This window comes from Amblyomma mixtum, chromosome 9 (genome assembly GCF_055824585.1).
Source record: "Amblyomma mixtum isolate Tamu chromosome 9, ASM5582458v1, whole genome shotgun sequence".
Taxonomy (NCBI): Eukaryota; Metazoa; Arthropoda; class Arachnida; order Ixodida; family Ixodidae; genus Amblyomma; species Amblyomma mixtum.
The window spans coordinates 42,333,411-42,341,199 of record NC_143020.1 but is presented as its reverse complement, the minus strand read 5'-3'; the positions used below and the strand labels follow the sequence as shown (position 1 = coordinate 42,341,199).

The 7,789-nt window shown below is 44.0% G+C and overlaps 1 non-coding gene across 1 annotated transcript; it reads right to left on the bottom strand.

Annotated features, from left to right (window-relative positions):
* Positions 1 to 3,307: 3,307 nt before the first annotated feature.
* TRNAA-CGC (transfer RNA alanine (anticodon CGC)) lies at positions 3,308 to 3,379 on the bottom strand. The gene has a single exon. It is a non-coding gene; the product is annotated as a tRNA-Ala (tRNA).
* Positions 3,380 to 7,789: the final 4,410 nt, after the last annotated feature.

The following is a 7,789-nucleotide window of genomic DNA, read 5'->3' as shown; positions in this document are numbered from 1 at the left end:
TAAAAATCGCAGAGAGTCTTAGGTGAAACACTCTGTATATGTGCACGTATTTTTCTAAAATATTTTAAAGAGGCAATACTAAAATATGTCTACAAAGGAAATGGCTGTTGCAATAAAAGCAAAAGCATGAACAGCTATTTTTTTAAACCCCAAATTCCACTCTAGGCCAGTCGTTATAAAGGCGCTGACGGCGGTCCAATATAGAACATATTGCGTCTCTTCTGCAAAAATAAAAGGAATTTAGGTCTAATCCTTCCCTGTACTACATAGGTGGCAACGGTGAGGACAGAACACTCAGGTATCTAAAATATCGGGAAACGAAAAGAAATTTCCGCGTCTGCTCATGTCTATCGTATAGAAATCATACACTGCTATATTGTATAGCTGCTAGAAAATGGTGTGACTTTGTGGGGCTCACATATTGTAGTACCAGCATTCATTTGCTTTCTTTTTCTTGCAGTTTTGAAGTGGAGATATTTCAAGCTCCACAAGAAACAGTTGCTAAGTTCAAGAATGTGCCTCTAGAGAAAAATCAGGAGTTCACACTTTCAATACGAAATTGCCCTACGCACTGGCTTGTACAAACAAGTTTTGATCCTACTCCAAAGGTGTTAACCTCTACCGAGCACGGAGAGTATACTGACCCACACATTAAGGTTGGCGCTTTCCTTAAACGAATTAATTTGGTGAGTAAACAATTTGCGTGGTAAAATTCCGTCTATAATGAGAGTACAGTTCACACACATGGTGTTTCCAGCTGTTAAATATTCCAAATAGGACTGTGAAATCAGTTGCGTCCTTTCAACATCACTTCGTATTGAGTTCAGCCTGCTCTAAGGTGAAGGCGAACGCTATGTCGAAAGTTTTGCAGCCTATGCCTCCTCACTCTCCGCAGCGTCAATCTAATGCAAATGTAAACACAAAAGCAACAAATGAAAGATAGTAAAGAACCCATTCGTTCAAGTGCCACTGTACACCGTGACTTCCTGGACACTCTGATGCGGTCACGGGCTACTGAAATTCGTTGCGCATTGCCTAATGTGGGCAGCTCACCCTGCTCCCCCATCGGTCATACTTTTTACAGATGAAGGCAGTTCTTGTGAACTATCGTTTGATTTAATCTGCTAGCATCAGAAGCCGTGCCATGAAGGAAACGTGTCCGACATCTGGTGGCGTAGTGTTGTGCATACTTCTCATATGGAACCTCTCAAGTGAGATTCACAAAGAAACCACCTGCCTCGATTGGCAGGTGGCAAAGTGTGGACAGCATAATGGCCCTCTCCACATTGGGAGGGAGAATGGAGGAGCAAGAAAGGGCTTTGATTGTGACAATCGCATTGTAAGAACGACTTTCACAAAATGACAATGACAAAATAAAGACTAGGATTAGTTCAGCAAAAAAAAATATTCCATGAGATAAAAATTGACAAAGTAAAATGAGCAGCAAGGCAAATCAAGAAGACCTGATTCTGACGCTCTTTAATCACATGATAATAAACCCGAGCGATTTCTTCAACCAGGTTAGCTTCTCTCAGAGCGACAAGCTACCGATGAGCGTTCTCTAGTGGAAGCCCCAATTTCTCTTGTCGGCATGCTCACGTCATATATGCCATGTCTGGCTTCCCCTCAGGGTTATACTAGGGGTCGCCTCAGACTCAGTTTCCATCTTTGGGTCATCAGGGCGCAGCAAAACGCGTTAAATTCACATATGCACCCCCTCACCGACCTATCTAAGCATCCGACTACAAATTTTATTGTAAGTAATGGGGCAATGTGGCCAGTGTGGGGACCCTCACTCTTCCTATGTTGGGCCTAGCGGATAAAGCCAATGTGGGTGTTCCTATACATAGTGAAATTTTGCGACTGAGAGAAGAATAATAAGGAAAGTACGCCCGCCTGTCTACTGGCTCGATATGAACCACAATAACTGATGTGAGTAGCAAGAGGAGTAAGACATCCAACCTCCCCCCCCCCCCACCTAAACGAGCATGACTGCTTCAGAAACCGATAACCCTTGTCTCAAGGACACCTCGCCAGAATCGGCGAGAGACCGTTTATATAAACTTCGTTTTACTTTCGCTTGTTTGGAATAAGTGACAGGGACAATGAACGCGCAGATAATGTGACAAAGACCACGTCTGAACTAAGTCAGATTACACTCGAGGGGCTAGAAAGCCACCTGATTCATAGTGAAACTTGGTGAGTCGCATGTAGTCAAGCACATCGCTGTGAGATCGTTCATTGATACCTGTGCTTTCGAAAGCCAAAAACATACAATATTTGATAATAGGAAAGCTATGGTAAGGATATATGAAACGTAATCTGTAAAAGCAATATACGTGCTCGCAAATATCCAGGCCTGATTTTCCGCCTGACTTCGGCGACCAGAACCAACAATGTGCATAACCGCAAGAAAAAGATTTGGCCAGCCTAGTATAGTATTTAGCCGCAACCTTCTACATGAATAAACTAATTAATCCTTGGCCCTTAGTTCCACGCGGCTTAATAGCAACTCGTGAAGGTGGGGGTCAGAGCTGTGATGCCGTGTAGGTGCTAAGAATTTCATTTTGCCTGCTGACAATCTTCGAATTGAAACCTCGCAACGCTTAACACTATCCATAGCCCATGATCTTGCCATGCAGTTTTGCTAACGGACCTAGCCGCTAATACGTGGAATTTTATAGGGCTTAGTGAGGTTAAGGAGACAGATGAGGCCAATACACGGCTAACACTGCATATATCAGCAGATAAAGGGGAACTATAAGTGTGTTTTTTTCTTTACAAGCGCAATGTACTACATACTGAATGTACATTTCGCATTCTTTGTAGCGAACGTACCTGATTTTCTGCTTACATTTATGCTTGATGTTGTACCCTCCTGCCGTAATTGCTGCACTGTAAAAGGCGGCCAAGACCTCTCAAGCTGTCTGCGCAGCTATTCCCCTGGCTGTCTCCGCATTACCTAATTGCGGAAATAAACCTTCCACCTTCAACCTTCAAATCCTGAATAATCAAAGAATAGTGATAGAAACCGTGTTTAGGCTTAGTAAGGGGCACAACTGGGGTGGTTATACCCACGTCCCTACCTGCTGTCAAGATAACGAGATGGTCGAAAGCTTCTATGAGTAGAGGAAATTTGAAATGAGCATAATATGAACACGACAGAAGCCAGCAGCCACAGAAACCGGGCACAGGGAATTTTTTTATTAATTTATTTATTTTGTGGTGTTTATCAATTTAGAATATTACTGAATATGTTATCGCTTAAAGCTAATTGATTAGAAAAGCAGAAGAAAAAACAGCCACGTGCCGCCGGTGGGATCCGAACCCACGACCTCCGAATTGCGCGTCCGGTGCTCTACCTCTGAGCTACGGCGACGGCTGTCAAACCTTCTGCTTTCGGGGGTATTTATGTTTACAAGTAACCTAACCTTGAGAGTGTTCATCAGCGCCACCCACGTTCATAAGCGGCGGACGTAAAATGTCCTGAGTTACCGCAGGTGTGACGTAGAACGTCATCGAACGGAGAGGGTGGAAGCTGCGTGAGAACCCTCTTATGCTTCCTATGGCATCGAGGCTGCCAGAACCGAGGCCCTCGCTAAGCAATTAAGCAAACAATGGAAGGGGATGAGGGGCTCGTTATAAATATGACAGAAAAAAAAATCCCCTGTGCCCCTGGTTTCTGTGGCTGTTGGCTTCTGTCATATTTATAACGAGCCCCTCAGCCCCTTCCCTTGTTTGCTTCATAGTATGAACACGGTATACTGTACTGACAGCGGGCTTCATTGCCGAGGTAGTTAGTGCTACTACATGCCACTGTTGGTAAGAAGCGTCATGTTGACGCTGACCACGGAGAATCCATGCACGGACGCCTTAGAGCAGCTGTCTAAAATTAAACAGACTTCATACTATGCTCTCATCCTGGCATCGTGCGGGATGAACAGGTCTTCAAAAGGTGCACTGTAGCGACCGCAGGATGATAACGTCTAGAATTAGCCTAGGCATCACGAGGGATTCGAATTATTCCAGTGAGGCGGAAGCCTAATAAAGAGGTTGCGCTAACAGAGATTACAGAGAAATTCGCTACGAAATCTCACAGCTATTATCGAGGAGCGCACAGTAGAGATAGCCGGTAAGATGCTTAAACAGGGTGCCGGCTATTTATCACCGTAAATGAAAGATTTCAATAAAAAACTCCAAAGCATCTAACCCCACCAGCAGGACAGAGCTGGCCTAGCTAACAAAGTTAATAAAGCGCGAAGGATAACCAGGTAAGGATCTTTTAGATTACGAGAATCACGCGTGCTTCAGGAACAAAGGTAGGCTATAAATGCGATGAAATATAAAACATTAATAAGCGAAAATGTGACATTTCGCTAACAGACATAGAAGTCAATCTAATCGGCAATGCGGATAAGATAGATAAAGCAGCCAAGTGCTTTCAATAATTCTATAGAATAAACAATCTATTGTGTAGGTTTATAAAAACGTCGTATTGAACACCAAAGGGACATTCCATCACTATCAAGGAAGGTAGTAAAGAAAGAAGAAGGAGCAATTTTGAAAGAGAGAGAGGCTTTCAGGGTAATGTAACAACTGCTCATCTGTTGTAGGACGGAGGGAGAACTGGGAGGGGGGGAGAAAGATTCTGTTAGGAAAGCTATCTCTTCTGTATACACCCTCCTTACCGCCTCGAGCATTCCGGAAGGTTAAAGGAAAGATAAGATTATGCTAATCTATAAGAAAGAGAACGTCAAGAGCTTGGTAAAGGCAACCTTAGGCTTCTGTCAGCCAAATATTCAGGCAGGTTTTCGTAAAGGCTACTCGAAAGTGGACTATATTCCCACTATCATTCAGGTGATAGAGACAAACGTTGAATAGGGACAACCCCTGTATATAACCCTCATTGATTACGAGAAACTATTTGACTCAGACGAAATATCAGCAGCCATGAAGACGTCACAAAACAAGGGCGTAGAAGAACACTGCATAAAAATACAGGAGCATTTCCATAACAGCTGCAAACCCACGACAGTTATCCACAAATTCAGCAAGAAATTACAAGAACGAGGTGACAGGCTGGCAGACACTTATCCCGCCAAAGCTATTGAATTTATGTTTACGGCAGGATTTCAGAGGTCTGGATCGGCAAGAGGCCGAATAAAATAATAACATTAATGAAGAACGGGCAACATTAAAGTCTCTACTGACCTTCTTTCCTTAACGAGTCGGATCTTTCAATGCCAAATGTCGCAGACTCTGCGCTCGACCATGTCGAATTTGTTCAAAACAATTCGCGGGCAACTATTTTAAGTGTGCGTAATCGAAGCCTGAAATATCTAAAAAAATTCAAGATGTGAGCGCAGTTTGATTATTTAGCAGAGGCGAGAAACCAGGTACCCCTCAATAATAGCAAAATAATAAAATTTTTGAAAACACCACAATTTGTTTCATTGACATTTGCCCAGAGTCTAGCTTTTGATATAATTCTGAGCATGAAGATTTATACGGCATAAACAATTTCCGTAAAAATATATAAAACATATGAAAATGTACCGTTTTTGTCCTTTTTTTTGTAAGCATCAACTTCTTCTCGGGAATTCGGAAATAGCCGTTTTGTTTTTTCAGCTGCCTACTACATAAACCAAAATTTACAGGTGATGAAACGGCGTACATCTAAATAAAAAAGTAATAAATTTGCAAATTAGTGTGTTTTGAGCCAAAAATCCTCAATAATTTCACCCCTAGGTGGTGAAGGTTACAATTAAAACTATTAAACGATAGCTCGTTACGTAGAATAGTTTAGTAATGTCCTTGAGCAGGGCACGTAATACGAAGACATGACAGCCGACAGTCGCCACAGCTAACGGGCTTGAGTGCAAAAGAATGCAAGCGTAGCAGGGGAGCAGGAAGTTAGGCGGGCGGCATTAGAATTGCCATTATCCGGGGATAGGGTGGCAAAATACTGGACATGGAAGTGCTACTTTCAGAGATATGAAGGAGGCATTTGCACTGCGGTGTGCGTAGTCAGGCTGCTGCCGATGATGATGATAAGCACCTATATTACAAAATAGCGAATTGAAAGAATGCACCTATTATAGGATTCCTGGACGCCGGCATGTGCGGCCTCGCTATCACTTATGTAGGACCGACCATGACAATTCATCGGCACCAGCATTTGGCCTCGCTGTCCTTTTGCCGCACAAAATCTGTATTCATGATGCGTCTGCCCTCAGAGCCCCGACAGGGGTTCATGTGGACAATATAACTGAACCACCTTCTTCAGCGCCGCCACAGCTGCTGTATGACTTAGCTTTTTTACGAGGGGAGCTCGAGTTCAGCCTAACATAATTTCTCCGCATTGAGGCCACATATATGCTGCATCTGGTTTTCATGTAACCTATAACAGAAATATACGAGCGTTATGCAGACGTACCAGTTAACGAGCCCTGGCACAGCCTTCTTGGGTACCAGGCCCCTAAGGGGCCGATGCGGGATAAAGAGGCGGACGTAGAATTTGGTTTCCCCCGTTTCTTCCCTATAAACGATAAGCTGCTTCCCCAGCCCCAGATAAGCTGCCTCGCCAGCCCCAGATAAGCTGCCTCCCCAGCCCCATTTGCCTACGTGGAACCCACTATCACCCTTTATTGAATGCTACTCAGGTTGGTTAGCAGTTGTGGTGCCGTTCGGTGGAGCGATTGTGCGCGGTGGACGTGCGGAGGACGCTTTGTCAAACTTAAACATGCTTTAGGAACTTACATTTAGGTATTCAGTCACAATGCCATCCCTCAACTAGACGTCTAACTGCGCTTCAATGATTCTGCTTTGATTTCACTGCTAACGAGTCAAGATTCGCTCTGGCCAAGATGCGAATGTCCACAAGAGCCGCAATATACAAAATTATCGGCCTCCACAATCAATCAAGCAGAAAACAGCCGCTTCGCCTCCACGAAGCGACACCTGTGGCTGTTTATACGAACAGCTTAGGCGGACAAGTAGCGAAATACGCTGACTTGCGTTGTCCAGAAACCTTCAAAGAAGCCGATGCTTTTATCGGAACAGGCGAGGAACGTTCCGGCGATTCATGAAAGGGCGTTCGAGTCGCCCTTTTATTTTACCTTTTATGCACTACTCCCCTTTTGTCTGTCTCCCAAATTCACTTCCCATGCAGAGTTGCTTTCCAGTGATTTTGTTTTAAACCGGCTTAAATTCTTTGGTTTTCATTAAAGGGTTCCGCTCACTCGCTCAACAGACCCCTAAGGCGGCCTACCCCCTTGCATGAGAGCCGTTAGAGCTGCGCTGTCGTTGAGAAAAGGGTACATTCAATGTTTAAGGCGCATTGCTGTGCCACTAGAAGTCTTCTTATTGCCTCGCATCTCCGCGTGTAGTTTCGTTGCCAGTCCCAAAGAAATGCTGCCACTCCCGAGGCCAGCTTGGCTTGTGCGGCAGGATTGAACTTCAAGTAAACGTTAATGTTCTGCATTGCTTGAAGCCGCAGGTCACATTTCGTGAGGCTCTAGGTGGCGACCGAAATATAGAAATTTTGTTGTAGCTGTTACATTTTGTCTTCCGATACTTACTGTACATGTGATGCATCTTTAAGACGCTGGACACTTTGCCTTCAAACTTCGCTATCGAGAGAATTGTTCATACCATAAAATTATTAGGGCGCATATCTTGGCTATAGACCGCTTTAACTGCTGAAAAAAAAAAATGCGTCTTCGAATGCTTCCTGCGTGATAGACAAAGGTGTGATTACGAACTGTAACTCACATCATAACCCTTATAT